Genomic DNA, 14,382 nt, shown 5'->3' on the forward strand with positions numbered 1-14,382 from the left:
ACATTTGCTCATTCTTTAGTTATATTGGTTTTTGTTATTGGGTTTTAGGTGTCCTTTACCTAATCTAGATATTAACTCCTTACCAGATGTATGATTTACAAATGTTTTCTCCTGATCTGTGGTGCATTTGCATTCTGTTAAGAGAGCATTTCTGATGCACAAAAGCTTCTAATTTGATGTATCCCACTTTATTTGTACTTCTCTTGTCTGTGCTTTGAGTGTCATATCTGAGGAATTATTAATAAATCCAGTGCCATGAATCTTAATGTTTTCTTCAAAGGGTTTCATAGTTTTAGCTTTTGTGCGTGTGTGTGTGTGTGTGTGTGTGTGTGTGTGTGTGTGTGTGTGTGAATGTACTGGAGATTGAACTCAGGGCCTTCAAACTGAGCTATGTCCCCAGCTTGGTTTTTTTTTTGTTTTTGCTTTTTTTGAGACAGGGTCTAAGTCACCAAGTTACCCAGGCTGGGCTCAAATTTGCAGTTCTGCCTCAGCCTCCTAGAGTGCTGGGATTACAAGTGTGCACCACCATACCTAACTCCAACACCATTTCTGGAAAGGTGTCCTTTCCACCACTAAAGAGCCTTAGTGTCTTTGTCGGCAAATATTTGACCACATATGGAAGGACATATGGGCTCTCTATCCTATTTCATTGGTCAATATGTCTCCCTTATGCCAATGCCACACTGTTTAGACTATTGTAGTTTTTATAGTAAGTTTTGAAATCAGGAAGTATGACATTTCCAACTTTTGTCCTTTTTTTTTTTTGGCCATTCAGGATCCCTTGAGATTCCATATGAATTTCAGGATGGATTTTTTTCAATACTTGCTTAGGAAGTCACTGAAATTTGGTAGGATTGCCTGTGAATCTGTGTATTGCTTTGGGTAGTACTGACATCTGTTTTAGCCACCTTTCCATCACTATGAGAAAATACCTGAGAAAACCAACTTATGAGGAAGAAAGTTTTATTTTGGCTCAAGGTTTCAGTCCATGGTCCACTAGCTTCATTGGTTTAGCAGTGAGTCACAGCAGGGAGCATGTAGCAGTGCAAGCTGGTTACCTCATGGGAGCCAGGAAGCAAAGGGGCCAGAGTCCCAATATCCCCTTCTAGAACACCCTCCCAGTAACCTCACTCCCCTCCACTGGGCTCCAATTCTTTTTTCATTTTCACAAATAATAACATTTTAGAGACATTATTCTCCCACTTGCTTTTTCCATGCCTAGCCTACCTTGGGAATAGTTTTGTGTAAGTATCAAAGTTACTCTTCTTTCTTCTTAATAGCTGTGAGCTGGGGATGTAGCTCAGTGGTGCCACCACTTGCTCAGTAAGTGGAAGGTCACAAGTTCAATCCCCAGTACCAAAAACCAAACCAAAACAAAACTGCATAATACTCCAGTGGGTATTTGTGCCATGATGTGTGTGGCAGACATTTGGGCTGTTTCCAGTTTTTGGTATTACAAATGGTGTAGATGAACATTAGAGTTACTCTTGAATTATATTTCAGAGTCCTGGCTCATACTGAAGACCCTTAGGAGAAATGGTTGTTATACCCATTGCTCACTACATCGCAAAGTCACCTTGGGTGGACCCAAAGGGGACCCATGTTTCAGTATGGCAGTGCTTCTCCCGGGAAGTTCTGTTTTCACTTTATGGGCTCTGTGGTTCCTGCATGTAATTGTTCATTCTTTGTTTTGGCCACTAGGGTCAGTAGGGCCGAGTTTATGGTGCGCATTCGTAACTGTACAGGACAATTTAGTGCATGCTCATGGATGCTGATCTTGCTCTTTCATTCTTTTCATTCCCTTATTTTCTTTTCACTTCAATTTCCAAAGCTTTCTTTTCTTCCTTGAGATTGCATATATTTTGCAAGCCATCTCCAGTTCTTTAACAAAGTGGGTATAAATAAACACATTCTACACGAGTGCGTCCATCATGCAGAAATGAAATACATGGTTTTTTGGTTTTGGTACTGGGGATCGAACTCTGGTCCTTGTGCTTGTGAGGCAGGTGGCAGAACCACTGAGCTAAATCCCCAGCCCGAAGTCCGTGTTTTTGACCTCTTTTCCCCTGCACTGCCCAGAGTGACGCATTGGCCTGCCCCTCTCTGAGCCTCTGTGGAAGTCCCCAGCCCCCTCTGTGCCCCTGCGCCCCAGCAGCCTCACTGTGACCTTCTGGCCTATTGCCCCACTTTTGGCCCCTCCTGCCCAGACTGACTGGACCCCCACGCTCTGTAAAACCTTTCCCAGAGCTGGGATGGAGGGGCCGGAGGTGGGGACCCGAAGGGGTGCTGAGGTACTGGTGTGGAGGGGCAGAGAGTGGAGCAGAAGGAAGGGATCCCTGGTGGCCATGCCTTCCCTGGCGCATGGACGGCTCTGGGGTCCTGGCCCATGCCACCCTCGCACCTTCGTCATTTGGCTGAGGGGCCCAGTCGCTTCATCCCGCCCACCAGCGTTCTTTCGCCTCAGTGTGAGAAAGCAATTTGCATCCAGCCAGCAGGATTAAGTAAGATGGATGGAGGGAGCTGGAATCTGATCTCGAAAACCTCTTTCATTCTGCAGAGGAGGCCCCCGCAGGCCAAGTTCCAGCTTTGGCTCGTCTGCCTCCGAGATGGCAGCGCTGCAGTTGGAGAACCAGACACATGTGTGCCCTCTCCGCTGGCCTCCTGCTCCTTCGGGAGCCGATTAATCTGGGGCAGGCACCTGAGGAGGGCTGTGGGAAATGGGCATTGCACTGCCAGGTCCGGGTTCTGTCTTGGGATGGGGGCTCCAGGAGAGGCCAAAGCAGAGGGCCAGGTTCTGTCCAGAGCCCAAGGAGACTTTTCCAGGCCTCAGTGTCTTCCCCACAAAATGGCCTTTAACATCCTTGAGCTCAGAGTCCTTGCGAAGGTTAAAGAATAACAGATGGTGCCTTTCTGACTCCTGTCATACGCCTGTCATCAATCTAAGTGCTTTACACACAGTATCTCATTTAATCCTACAACAAGCTGAGGTGTTATTATTCCTATCTTTCAGAGAAGGAAACGGAGGCCCCAAGAGTGTAAGTAATCTGCTTGAGTTCACACTGGTGAACTGGTGAGAGAGAGCTGGGATTTGAACCCACGTACTCTTGTCTTGGGAGTCTTTGCCCTGCAGCACTGTGCCCTGTCTGCAAAGGGGCCCCTGTAGTCCCCAGTGCCAGAAAGATACATATTCAAGGCATAGTTCCTGGTATCTGAGCCACTGACCCTGGCTGACAGGAAGAGGGTGCTCTGGCAGCTCTGCCCTCCTTCCCCCTTCAGAGATCAAGACTCTTCTTGGCTTGCCTGATGCCAACCTCCACCATGTACCCAGCACCTTGGTCTTGAGTCACAGGCCCCGTTTACAGCTTTGTCTCTCCTGCTCCTGACCTCCTGCCAATGCCTTGCCTTCCTGTATCCCAGCACTCTGCACAATTCTTGATAATAATTGATGCTTTCTGTTCACTTAGAAACTGTTTCTTTTTTTTTTAAAGATAATAACCCAAATTTATTATTAGATTTCATTAGAAACATCAAAGGGGAATGAAATGTTGTAAAAAAAAAAAGTAGGCAAAAAATAGTGATATAAAGCAAATAAACAGACATGCAAGTGTGTCTCCTGGAAGAAGAATCCATGGTTGAAAAGACACCTCCCTGAGTGATGCTGGTGGGCACTGCTCAGTGGTCAACCCTGGGAGCCGAATGAATGGCCATCAGCAGAGGATGCGGGACAGCTGTGCTCCACCCCCATGACGGTGCCACCACTGAGGAGGAGCAGCGCGCAGGGATCCCAGCCTGGTGTTACTGCTGGAAGAAGACCTGCCGGAAACATTTATACTGAATGGTTCCAGCTCCACCCTCTCTACTCCACCAAGGACAAAAAGCACGGGGTCAGCTTGGGATGAGAGGACAGGAGGGGATAGCAGCGCCCCAAGAGACGTTCCCAGGTGATGCGTGAGAGTGTTCTGCACCCCCGCTGGGTGGGAGGTTTCACAAAGGCTGCTGTCCCCTCGCACTGTCTCTGCACTGCATACTGCACTTTGGGTTGAGTTCGGTATCTGTGCTTACGTAGCTATCCATGTGCACTTGAAAGTTACGACCTGCTGTGAATCCTCCACTCCTGGCCACCCAGGGGTTATCAGCTGAAACTTTTGTATCCTTTAAAGAAAATTATATTGGACATTTTGGGATCATCTCCATAGTCCCTATTGGAATCGAAAGGCAATTGAAGTCAACCCAGGAAAGAAAATCATCCTCAAATCCATCCGATCTCTAAGTGCTGACATGAGCACTGTGTCTTGAGAGAGAATGGACCCTTTGGATGGGAAAGCACACTTTTCTCTGTGCCTGCTGGATCTTAAGCATCTACACATTTGCCGAATTAAAACTTCTGATTCATCAGACTCTAACATCACAGGCAGCTTTTCTAGCTTCTCATTGCTGTTTCTAAGGAGCACACAGATAGATGTGTTCCACCATGAAAGGAAGGGGCCCCGGGGCCTTCTCATCAGAGGGGGCGGTTTGGCTTATGACCCTAGCACTACGACCTCACTTCCTTGGCGACAGGTCCAAACAGAACTCGGAACCCTGGAGTCACCGGGCACCACAGTCCAGTGGCGGCTGCCCAACAGTCACTTGGCTGGAGAGAGTCAGCAGCGATCATGCTGTGCCACTTTCCCAGGCCGCAGCAATAGGACCCCCCGCAGGGAAAGCACTTAGGCGCCAGTGAGAGGATGGATGGCTAAGTCCCCGTGCTTCAGGCCACTCACCAGGAACTGCCTGGCCTTCAGGGGCAGCACAGGGCGGGTCTCCCCAGACCCAGAGACCTGGGGACCTAAGATGAGCGGGAGCCCAGGGCAGATCTCCCTGGACCTGGACATCAGACACTCAGGGCCACCGAGTCCAGGACAGGTCCAGTTAGGCCCGGCCACCACTGTGAGTCCCCTGTGTAACTCCCGCCCTTCTTCCTCACTTTGAGGAGGGTGGGGGACGAGGTCATGAGGGAGGCTCCTCCTGGCCAGGGGCAGGTGTGGGAGGCTGTGAGCCCGGGGCCCTGGCCTGTGCCCCAGGACGGGGCTGAGAGGAGGAGAAGGGCAGTGCCCAGGGATGATCCACAGCCCGCAGGGCCTTCTCCTGTCCTCTGGGGTAGAAGCCTGAGACAGAGCTGTTTGTGTTTCAGGAGCACAAGGTTACCCGGGGCAGAAACAGCACAAACTGTGGTCAGGCAGAGCCTTGTGCTTGCTGCCGGCTGCCGGGCACTGTCCCCACAGAGCTGCACACAGGACACTGTGTCACTTCCGTCCTGTCACGGCTTTATTCTGCTGTGTCACCTCAGGGCAACTCCTGGCTAGGGCCCATGTGGTACCCACAGGGGCTACGTGACCTGCACAGGTGGCAGTGAGCACAGCTGGGCAGCCTCTAGGACCAGGAAGTGGGCCTGACTTTTTCTGAGCTGTTAACAGACACCAGAGACGTGCTGGCCTCGCAGGAGGCCTGGAGCCAGGCTGAGCCTCGTTTTCTCTCTCCACCACGAAACCTGAGGTTGGGTGGGCTCTTCATGCCCCAGGCCATGACCTCTCCTTGTTAATGAGCCATGAATCGGTAGCATTTCTGTGTGTCCCTTCTGAAATTACCTTCTAACATGCATCGCTTTTCTGCCGGGCCCATTTGCGCCCCTTCTGTTACAAGCCATGATGGCGACTTGCAGAGTGGTCTGGGCTTCGGCCTCCAGCCCTCCTGATGGCCTGGGTGGGCCCCAGTTCCATGTCTCCTCTCAGTTCCGTCACAGATTGGGACCCAACGGGAGGAGAGCGGGGCAGAGGACTGCATGGTGAGGACGGCGCTGGCAGGCAGGCAGCGCCCCTGAGGGAGCCCCCGGAATGGGACTTCCTGGACAGCCGCCCCATCCACGCAGACTCCCTCCTGGACCCCTCTGGGGCCTGCATTCCCGCCCTGCAGGAGGGGATGGTGCGAAGGGGAGCTCTGTGGTCGGCACCCAGGGGCACTTGGCCACTGTGGCCCCAAGTCTTTGGAAGGTATGAGCCCTGCCTCAGCCTGCTCGCAACTCTGAGCAACAGGGCGCTGAGAAAATCGGGCTCTGGGCATCACTGCGGGGCAGAACTGGGGTCTCCAGGGCAGTGCTGACCCGGGCCTGCCGGATTCCCTTCCATCCCTGGCCGGCTGTGCTTTGCCCCACTGAGCCCTGCACAGGGGAAGGCTATCCGTTCCCTGTAAAGGAGACTGCAGAGTGACTCGGCAGGCCTCTGGTCTTCCCAGAGCAGGAGTCTGTGGGGATGTGAAGGGCCCAGGCCCACTGACATCAGGGAAGAGCAGGTGGGGTCCCCATTCCATGGACGTATGTGAAGACACTGTGTGCAGACCTTTCCCAGGGCTCAGCTGTGATCGTCAGTAGCCAGAGCAGATGCAACCCCTGCCCTCTGGGGCTTCAGTGCTGTTTGGGGTCCTCAGTCACCCTGGACAGCTGAGCAACCATTCCTTGAACTGCAGTAGCTGGCACTTTCCCAGGCTCCCTAGGTGTGGATCCACAGCAGTGCAAGAGGAGCCCAGGAGCGGCATAGACACCGGGCAGCACAGCGCTGCAGAGCTAAAGCCTGAAGAAAGGGGGGCGGGACAGATGCCCACTGTCCCCCACGTCTCAGATCGTTACAGAGCAGTGGCCCTGTGCCCTTGAGTGTAACACGCAGCAGACACCAGACTCTGTCCTCATGCAGCTGACGGTGGGGACGGGTGGGCAGATGGTGTGTTGGGCTGCCCTGAACAAGGCAGAGGCGGTCGCACCCCAGAGCACGGAGCCTCCTGTTAGGCTTTCGGGCTGCCTGGGCCAGCACTGCCCCACTGGGCATGGAGAGGGTGGGGCTGGAGCACTCGCAGCTGGGCCAGGAGGCCTACTTGTCCATCTCCGCATGTTCCCTGGACAGGCAGCATGGAAGGAAAGGCCAGGCCTCTCTCTCTGCCTCCTACCTGCCTTTCCAGGTCCTCCTTTTTTGTCCACCATTCCCGGTGGAGCTGCACTCCCAGGAGACTCCACCAGCTGAACTCCTGTCCCAGCTGGAGCAAGCTGAGCCCACTGAGGCACAGCCCACGGGTGAGGAGGACGGGGTGTGGGCCTGTGGGCATGAGGGGAGGGATGGGCCTTTAGACACAGAGACAGCTTCCGGGTGCTGGGGTGACCTGGGGTCACTGAGACCTCAGCCGTCACGGTCTGGGAGGACTTCCTGGGGAGACTTTGTACACAGAGCTGTCTGATGGGCAGTGGGGAGGTTTTGCCCTGGGAAGGAACATGGACAGTTGGTGACTTTTTCTTCTCTTGGAACTGCAGGACCAGCTCCAGCCCCAGCTGAAGTCCCACGTGTGGAGCCTGAGCCAGCTCCACCTGCAGCTTCCTGCCCAGCCCTGGGACCACAGCCAGAGTCCATGGCAGCCCCTTCACCTGCTGCAGTGCTGGGTCACCCGGTGGCTGCACGGCGGTCAGTGTCACCTCCTGAGCCCTGCCTGGGGCCAGCTCCTGGCCCCCTCCCACTGTTCCCCTCACTTACGGTGGCTCTTGTTTTGGTATTTACAATTGCCCTTATTTCTTGGATTTATATAAATAATAGAACTAGTTTTTAATAAAACTTAAAATTTTAGTGTTTAAAAGGGTCAGCGTGGTGGCCTGAAGTGCCTTCTCCCGTGTGCGCCCATCCCCAGAGCACTGTGCTTGGTGGCTCCCGCCCACACCCCTGGCCACTGCTCCTGTCGTGTCCCCATGGGCACCTGGCCTGCAGGGTTCACACCAGTGCAGTCGGACTTGCCTTTGGCCACACAGTCGTGAGAGGGGCTGATGAATCTTGCGCTATGCAGAAGGGGAAACCCTAGAAAGATCCCGGCCATTTTTCATTGGCTTCTTCAGTAGGTAATCCAGGTTGTGTTGCCAGACAGGATGTATTTATCACAGTAAGATAACATATGCAGTCTGAATGAAGGACAGGTGAAAGGCACCGTCGCAGGAAACCCACTGGGCCGTGGCCTCCCCTAGGCACCCCCTCCCTGTCTGCATCTCAGGGTTCAGGCTGTGTCTTCCCTGCCGGGAGGGGGTGTGCCACTCCTCAGCTCTCCTACCATCTCATTACGTGGGTGGGGACCTGGCCTGTCAAGCTCAACCCCACACATTCAGGGCCCCAGTGACATGGTTGGCTCAGCAGCCTCTGCCCTCCTGGTTCCAGGGTCCCCGGTGTCTGTGTCATCAATGCTGCTTTTTAGGGTGGAAGCCTGGCAGCGGAGACTCCAGTCATAGTCACAGGAGCGGGGCCAGCAATGAGCTCCTTCTGCGGAGTCTGCAGGGCAGAGCACACCGTCCTGGCCAAGCTCCAGGTGACCTCCCGGACATCAGCTCTGCAGGTCTTTGGGCTCACCCGGGGACAGTCTGCTCTGGTGCTGTCTGTCTCCGCTCAGAGGGTAGAGGGACAGGACAGCACAGCCCCAGCCTGCCTACTTGGAGATGGACGAACATTCTCTCCATCTCTATTAAATTTTACTTTTAAAATATGAAACCACAGAGCATCCTGGACAGCAGAGGCTGGAGGTTCCTGGGGGTGTATGGTCCAGCCCTGCCCATGGACTCAGGTCTTTACAAATCAATAAAACTTATTTTCAGTACTGGGGATTAAATTCAAGACCTTCTCACTGAGCCACATCAGCAGCCCATTTAATGTGTGATTGTGATTGTCAGAGTCTTCTCATTAAGTCGCCATCACCCAGCCTGGGCCTCCCAGAGTGCTGGGTAGCAGAGCTGAACCACCTCACCTGGCTTCATTGAGCGGCTCTGAAAAACGAATGGATCCTAATGGCTGGGTGTCCACCATTAACGCTTGGGTCAGCTCACCGTCTCTGGCTAGGGCTATGGGCTCCACCAGAGGGGGTGCTGCTCCCTGAGAGGCCAGTGAGTTGCTGCCTTGTGCCAGGTGAGTGACGTCATTCTGGGCGGGTGACCACAGGCTGAGACCTGACCTCCCTCCCACACTGCCCTGGTGTGCGCAGTCCCTGAGTGCTTTCCTCCTCTCCTCACGCTGAGCTGGGCAGAGAGCAGGGTGAGTCTGTCCCTGGGAGCCTGGGATGGCAGCCAGGGAGCTTCCTTCCAGGTGCCGGGACCGGCTGAGCTTCACTGCCCTAGGAGCCTGGGATGGAGGTGGGGAGCTTCCTTCCGGGTGGGAATGGCTGAGCGTCACTGCCATAGGAGCCTGGGATGGAGGCTGTGGAGCTTCCCTCTGGGTGCTAGGACCGGCTCACCTTCCTGGTCCTAGGGGCCTGGCATGGTAGTCAGGGAGCTAGAAACTGTTTCTTTTGGGCTGGGGCTGTAGCTCAGTAGCAGAGCACTTGCCTAGCATGCACAGGGCCCTGGGTTTGATGTGCACCATTGAAAACAAAAAAGTTTCCTCCTTTAGCACTGGAACCGTGAGAGTCTCTCTGGAAGCAGTAAGAGTCGCTGGGTGACCTTGTCTTTCACCTGGTGGTCCAGGCCAGAGGCATCACTGCTGTTTTGTGCTTTCCCAGTTCAGGCAGCCTGGAGGGCCTGCCTTCTGTGGTCCTTTATGGTCAAATCATCTTTGACCATGATGCCAAGAACACAGGATGAGGAAGGGACAGTCTCTTCAAACAATGGTGCTGAAAAAACTAGATAGCCACATGCAGAATGAAATTGGACCCTTATCTCACACCATATATAAAAATCAACTCAAACTTGATTAAAGACTTTAATGTAAGAACTGCAACTGTAAAACTAATAGCAGAAAACATGGAGAAAGTCTTCTTGATGTAGCTCTGGGCAATGATCTTATGTATATGACTCTGGTAAGAATTGTCCTCTGAACCTGAGCCAAAGTAACTCCATCTTGTACTGCACATCACCCCTCAGCCCGTGTAGCTGTTCAGTGGGTTCCTGGGCCCCCACCCCCACGAGGTTCTGAGGCTGCACACCAGACTGCAGCACAACGAACACCCCTCAGTGCACTGGACAGTGTTTCCTGAGATGGCTGGCATTTCCTGATAAAGGTTGGACAGGAGCAGAGTGCACACAACTTTTCCAAGAACCCATCATGCTTTTGATCCTGCTTTTGCTGTTTTAGTAATGTCCTATAAAACTAGTAGCCTAGCACCAGGGGCTTGGTGACTTCCGTGGTGCTGCAGCCCACAAGTCGTCCACTGCTTTGAAAGTAGCCCTAAAAATCTCAGGCCCTCTCCATGCTCGATTGGTCCAAGTTGTTCTTTGGTCTGTTAGCTCTGTTGCAGTTTGGAAGCAGACATTTCTCCTATATCTCTCTGGGAAATTTATGCGACAGATCCCAAAAGCCCAAGCAAAAATAGACAAATGGTGGGCCAGGGATTTAGCTCAGTGGTTCTGCTGCCCGCCTCGAAAGCAGAAGGACCCAAGTTCGATCCTCGGTACAAAAAAAAAAATTTAAATAGAGCTATTGTATGATTCAGCAATCCCACCTCTGCATATGTACAATATCCAAACAAAATAAAAATCAGTATCTCAGAGGTACTACACTCCCATGTTCATTGCAGCAATATTCAAAGATCTGTGATATGGAATCAATATAATTTTAGACAGATGAATGGATAAAAAATATATACATCCAATGGAATATTATTTTATTGTGCGTGTGCGTGTGTGTGTGTGTGTGGTACTGGAGATTGAAACCAGGGTCACTCTACCACTGAGCTATATCCCCAGACTCGTTTTTAATTTTTTTTTTTTTTTTGGTACCAGGGATCAAACTTGGGACCTTGCACTTGCAAGGCAGGCGGCAGAACTACTGAGCTAAATCCCCAACCCACCCTTTTAAAATTTTTGACACAAGGTCTTCCAGGCAGGGTTTGAGCTTGCAATTCTCCTCCCCTAGCCTCCCAAAGTGCAGGGATTACAGGAGTGCAGCACTATGACTGGCATATTCAATCTTAAGAAGGAAATCCACAGTCTGGGGCACTGCTGGCAACCCTATCCCACAGAGGGCTGTTTGCTATCACTGAAAGCTATAAAAGGTTTGCCCTCACTGTTCTGGGAGGTTAACGTAGAAGGATCACCTGGGTGATATAGCAACTTAAGACTCTTTCTCAAAATAAAAAATAGAAAGGATTGGGAATGTAGCTCAGTGCAAAGGCCCTGGGTTCAATCCCCAGTACATCAAAAAGAAAAAAAAGGGGAAATTTTACATTTACAACAATATGGATAAACTGGGAGGACATTCTGAAAGTGAAATAAGCCAAGCACAAAAAGAAAAGTGCTGTATGATCTCACTTATATGTGGAATCTAAAAAAGCTGAATTGGGGTTGAGGATGTAGCTCAGTGAAAGGTCTCACGTGGTATGCACAATGACCCAGGGCTGATCCCCAGGCACTATACACACAAAAAATTTTTTATTAAAAAAATAGAAGCAGAGGGCCGGGGATTTAGCTTAGTGGTTTCGCCACCTGCTGCACAAGCACAAGGACCCAAGTTCGATCCCCGGTACCGAAAAAAAAATTGAAGCAGAGAATAGAATAGTGGTTACTAGGGCTGGGGGAGGTAAATGGATGATTTTATACATTGCACTTCTGAAGGATGACTAAATTCTGGATTTCTTGTATGTTATTCATGTTCTGTTGCTGTAAGAGTATACCTAAGATTGAATCATTTATAAAAGAAAGATTAATTACCTCATGATTTGGGAATCTAGGAGCAGGCCACATCTGGAAAGGTGGGAGAGCAAGCAGGTGTGTGGAGAAGAGACAACACAGGAGGGGTGTCTGTGCTTTCTAACAACCCATTCTCGAGGTGACTGATCCAATCCCACTCGAACCCATCCTCGTAACAACCTGGTCACCTCTTCCAGGTCCAGCTACCTCTCATCGACATTGCCTTGGGGACCACAGAGTTTTGGAGGCCAAAAACCATCTCTAACACACAGCACATGGCAACTATAGTCAATAGTACTCTATCTGTAGGGTTGAAATTTGCTAAGAGAGTAGATCTTAAATCTTAGATCTTAAATTCTTTCAGAAAGCTTTAACATTTTAGCTCAATATTTAACAGAGCTGATTGGAAGTGTGAATTGTTAAATTATTATTATTATTATTTTGGCATTGCTGGGAATTGAACCCAGGATCTCATGCATGCTAGGCAAGCAGTCTACCACCGAGTTACATTCCAAGATTGGGAAGCAGATCTTAAATTTTCTTATCACACATACACAAAAGATAGTAACTATGTGAGGTGATGCTGTCAGTAATCATTTCTAATGTAGATGGATGTCAAAACATCTTGCTGTAACACTGTAAATACATACAACTTTTATTTGTCAGTTATACCTCAATAAAGCTGGAAAAGGCTTTATAATTGTTTTTTCCAGCAAAAATGTGAATTGTGCCTTTATAAATGGAATTTGATCGTTGCAGAGACTTTGAAAACAGAACTGCTCCGTAATCCACCTGTGGTGATTGTGGTTCACAGACCAGCAGCTTTGGTAGCATCCAGAAACTCATTAGAAATTCAGCGTCTCAAGCCCCACCCTGGAGTCCCCACCTGTGGAATCAGTCTCTTTGTGCTGATCATGAGTGCACTGGTGAAGGTGCCTTAAAGTTGCTTTTTTTTGTACCAGGGATCGAACTTGGGTCCTTGCGCCCGTATAGCAGGTGGCAAAACCACCGAGCTAAATCCCCGGCCCAGGCCTTAAAGTTTGAGAAGAGCTGGGCATAACTACAGTCCTTCTGCTCCAGGCCACCCCAGAGAAGATAGTAAGTGTCATTTTCTTTGGGAGCACTGGAAGCCTTTTTGAAAGCACACTCTTCTAACCTCTCTCAGTAATTACTGCAATTTTCTATCCTCATCTAAAACCCAAATCCTCATTGATGCCATCCAGCAGGAAGCTAATGGAGACATCATTATCCTGTGTCAGCTCCCCCCCAACGCCCCTCCTCCCACAGCAGTTGGCAATCTTGTTAGCAAAGAGATCAGATCATGTCACTCCCTGCTCAGAGCCCTGTAGTGCCCCGACCCCTGCAGTACTGGAGGTTGAACTCAGGTTCTTCTTGCTGAGCTATATTCTCAACACTTACTTTTTTATTCTGAGATGTTAAGTTACTAAATTGCCCAGGCTGGGCTTGAATTTGTGATTCTCCTGCCTCAGCCTCCCAAGTGCTGGGATTACAGGCGAGTACTACCGTGCCTGGATGAATTCTGTGGTGTTATGGTTGTACTCACAACCAGTCTCCAGAACTTCTTCATTTTGTAAAGCTGAAACTCTACATCCATCCAACACCTCCCCATTTCTCCCTCTCTTCAGATCCCAGTCAACCACCAGTCTACTTTCTGTCTCTCTGAGTTTGAACCCCTGACTTCATCTAGCTCATTATTCCTTCAGCTTCGTGGTATTCCACAGTGACTAACACTGGTACTTAACCAGTTTCCTATCTGAGAAGTGACGGCTGTGCCCAGCTTTTTGCTATTTTCAGTAATGCTACAGTGCTAAGGTTAACGCTCAGAAGTTCGATTTCAAAGGGTACCCTTTCCCATTCCGGTAAATTGCTGCTCCGAGAGATACAAATCCCTCTCCACAGAAGATGAGAGGAAGGCTCTCTACCTCCCACACAGATGCTTCCCCGTGTAGATAAACAAGTAAATATTGTGCCATCCTGGGACAGGTGGGACTGACCTTGGAAGGAAGTCAGTGGCTCCCTTCGGTTGTACTTTCCTGAGGACAGGCCAGGAGCCGAGCTGGTGGCGTTGAGTCTGGTGCATACACAGAGGAAGTCAAATTCAAAAGCCAGATAATGAGTGGACTTGGGAAGAAGCTGGTTGCTGTGGCAACCTGATTCCCCTGCTGCCAAGAGTGGGTTTTCTTTTTTCTTTGCACCTGGTAGGAGCTCCTTTCCTCCACATCACTTGAGGAAGAAAGACAAGAGTTTGGTGTTCTTTTATTGAGATCAGGGCACAGTTTCTGGCGGTAGACAACTGTCATTGCATGATGCTCTATGTCCTCGCTGGCACAGAGCTGGCAGAGCCCCCTCCTTGCAGTGGGCAGAAGCCACCTGGCTGCCTGGACCAAAGCACTCCTGTCATGGGCCACACTGTCCCCAGGGGTACCAGGTGTGCCAGCCTCCCAAGAAGACTGTTCTGTGCCCTTCACAAGAAAAGCCTTTCTAGATTGTTCTTTAAGAACACCAAAGGTCAGGGCCAGGGATTTAGCTCAGTGGTTCCACCGCTTGCCTCAAAAGCGCAAGGTCCCAAGTTCAATTCCTGGTACCAAAAAAAAAAAGAAAAAAAAAAAGAACACCAAAGGTCAGTGGCCAGGAAGCTTGCTTGCAAGGGGCTCTGAAGTCAGCTTGCTGGGTCTACATCCCTGGCAGCACCC

General features: G+C 50.7%; 1 long non-coding RNA gene across 3 annotated transcripts; it reads left to right on the top strand.

Annotated features, from left to right (window-relative positions):
- Positions 1 to 2,425: 2,425 nt before the first annotated feature.
- LOC101720394 (uncharacterized) lies at positions 2,426 to 7,650 on the top strand. 3 transcript variants are annotated; one of them, XR_002395275.2, is made up of 4 exons: positions 2,426 to 4,929; positions 5,772 to 6,029; positions 6,988 to 7,099; positions 7,334 to 7,650. It is a non-coding gene; the product is annotated as an uncharacterized LOC101720394 (long non-coding RNA). The 3 variants fall into 3 exon arrangements; XR_015452279.1 differs by having other exon boundaries at positions 2,426 to 6,029; XR_015452278.1 differs by lacking the exon at positions 5,772 to 6,029.
- Positions 7,651 to 14,382: the final 6,732 nt, after the last annotated feature.

Source organism: Heterocephalus glaber, unplaced genomic scaffold, assembly GCF_053883595.1.
Source record: "Heterocephalus glaber isolate CG9 unplaced genomic scaffold, H.glaber_assembly_v1.0 deba00001444, whole genome shotgun sequence".
Taxonomy (NCBI): domain Eukaryota; kingdom Metazoa; phylum Chordata; class Mammalia; order Rodentia; family Bathyergidae; genus Heterocephalus; species Heterocephalus glaber.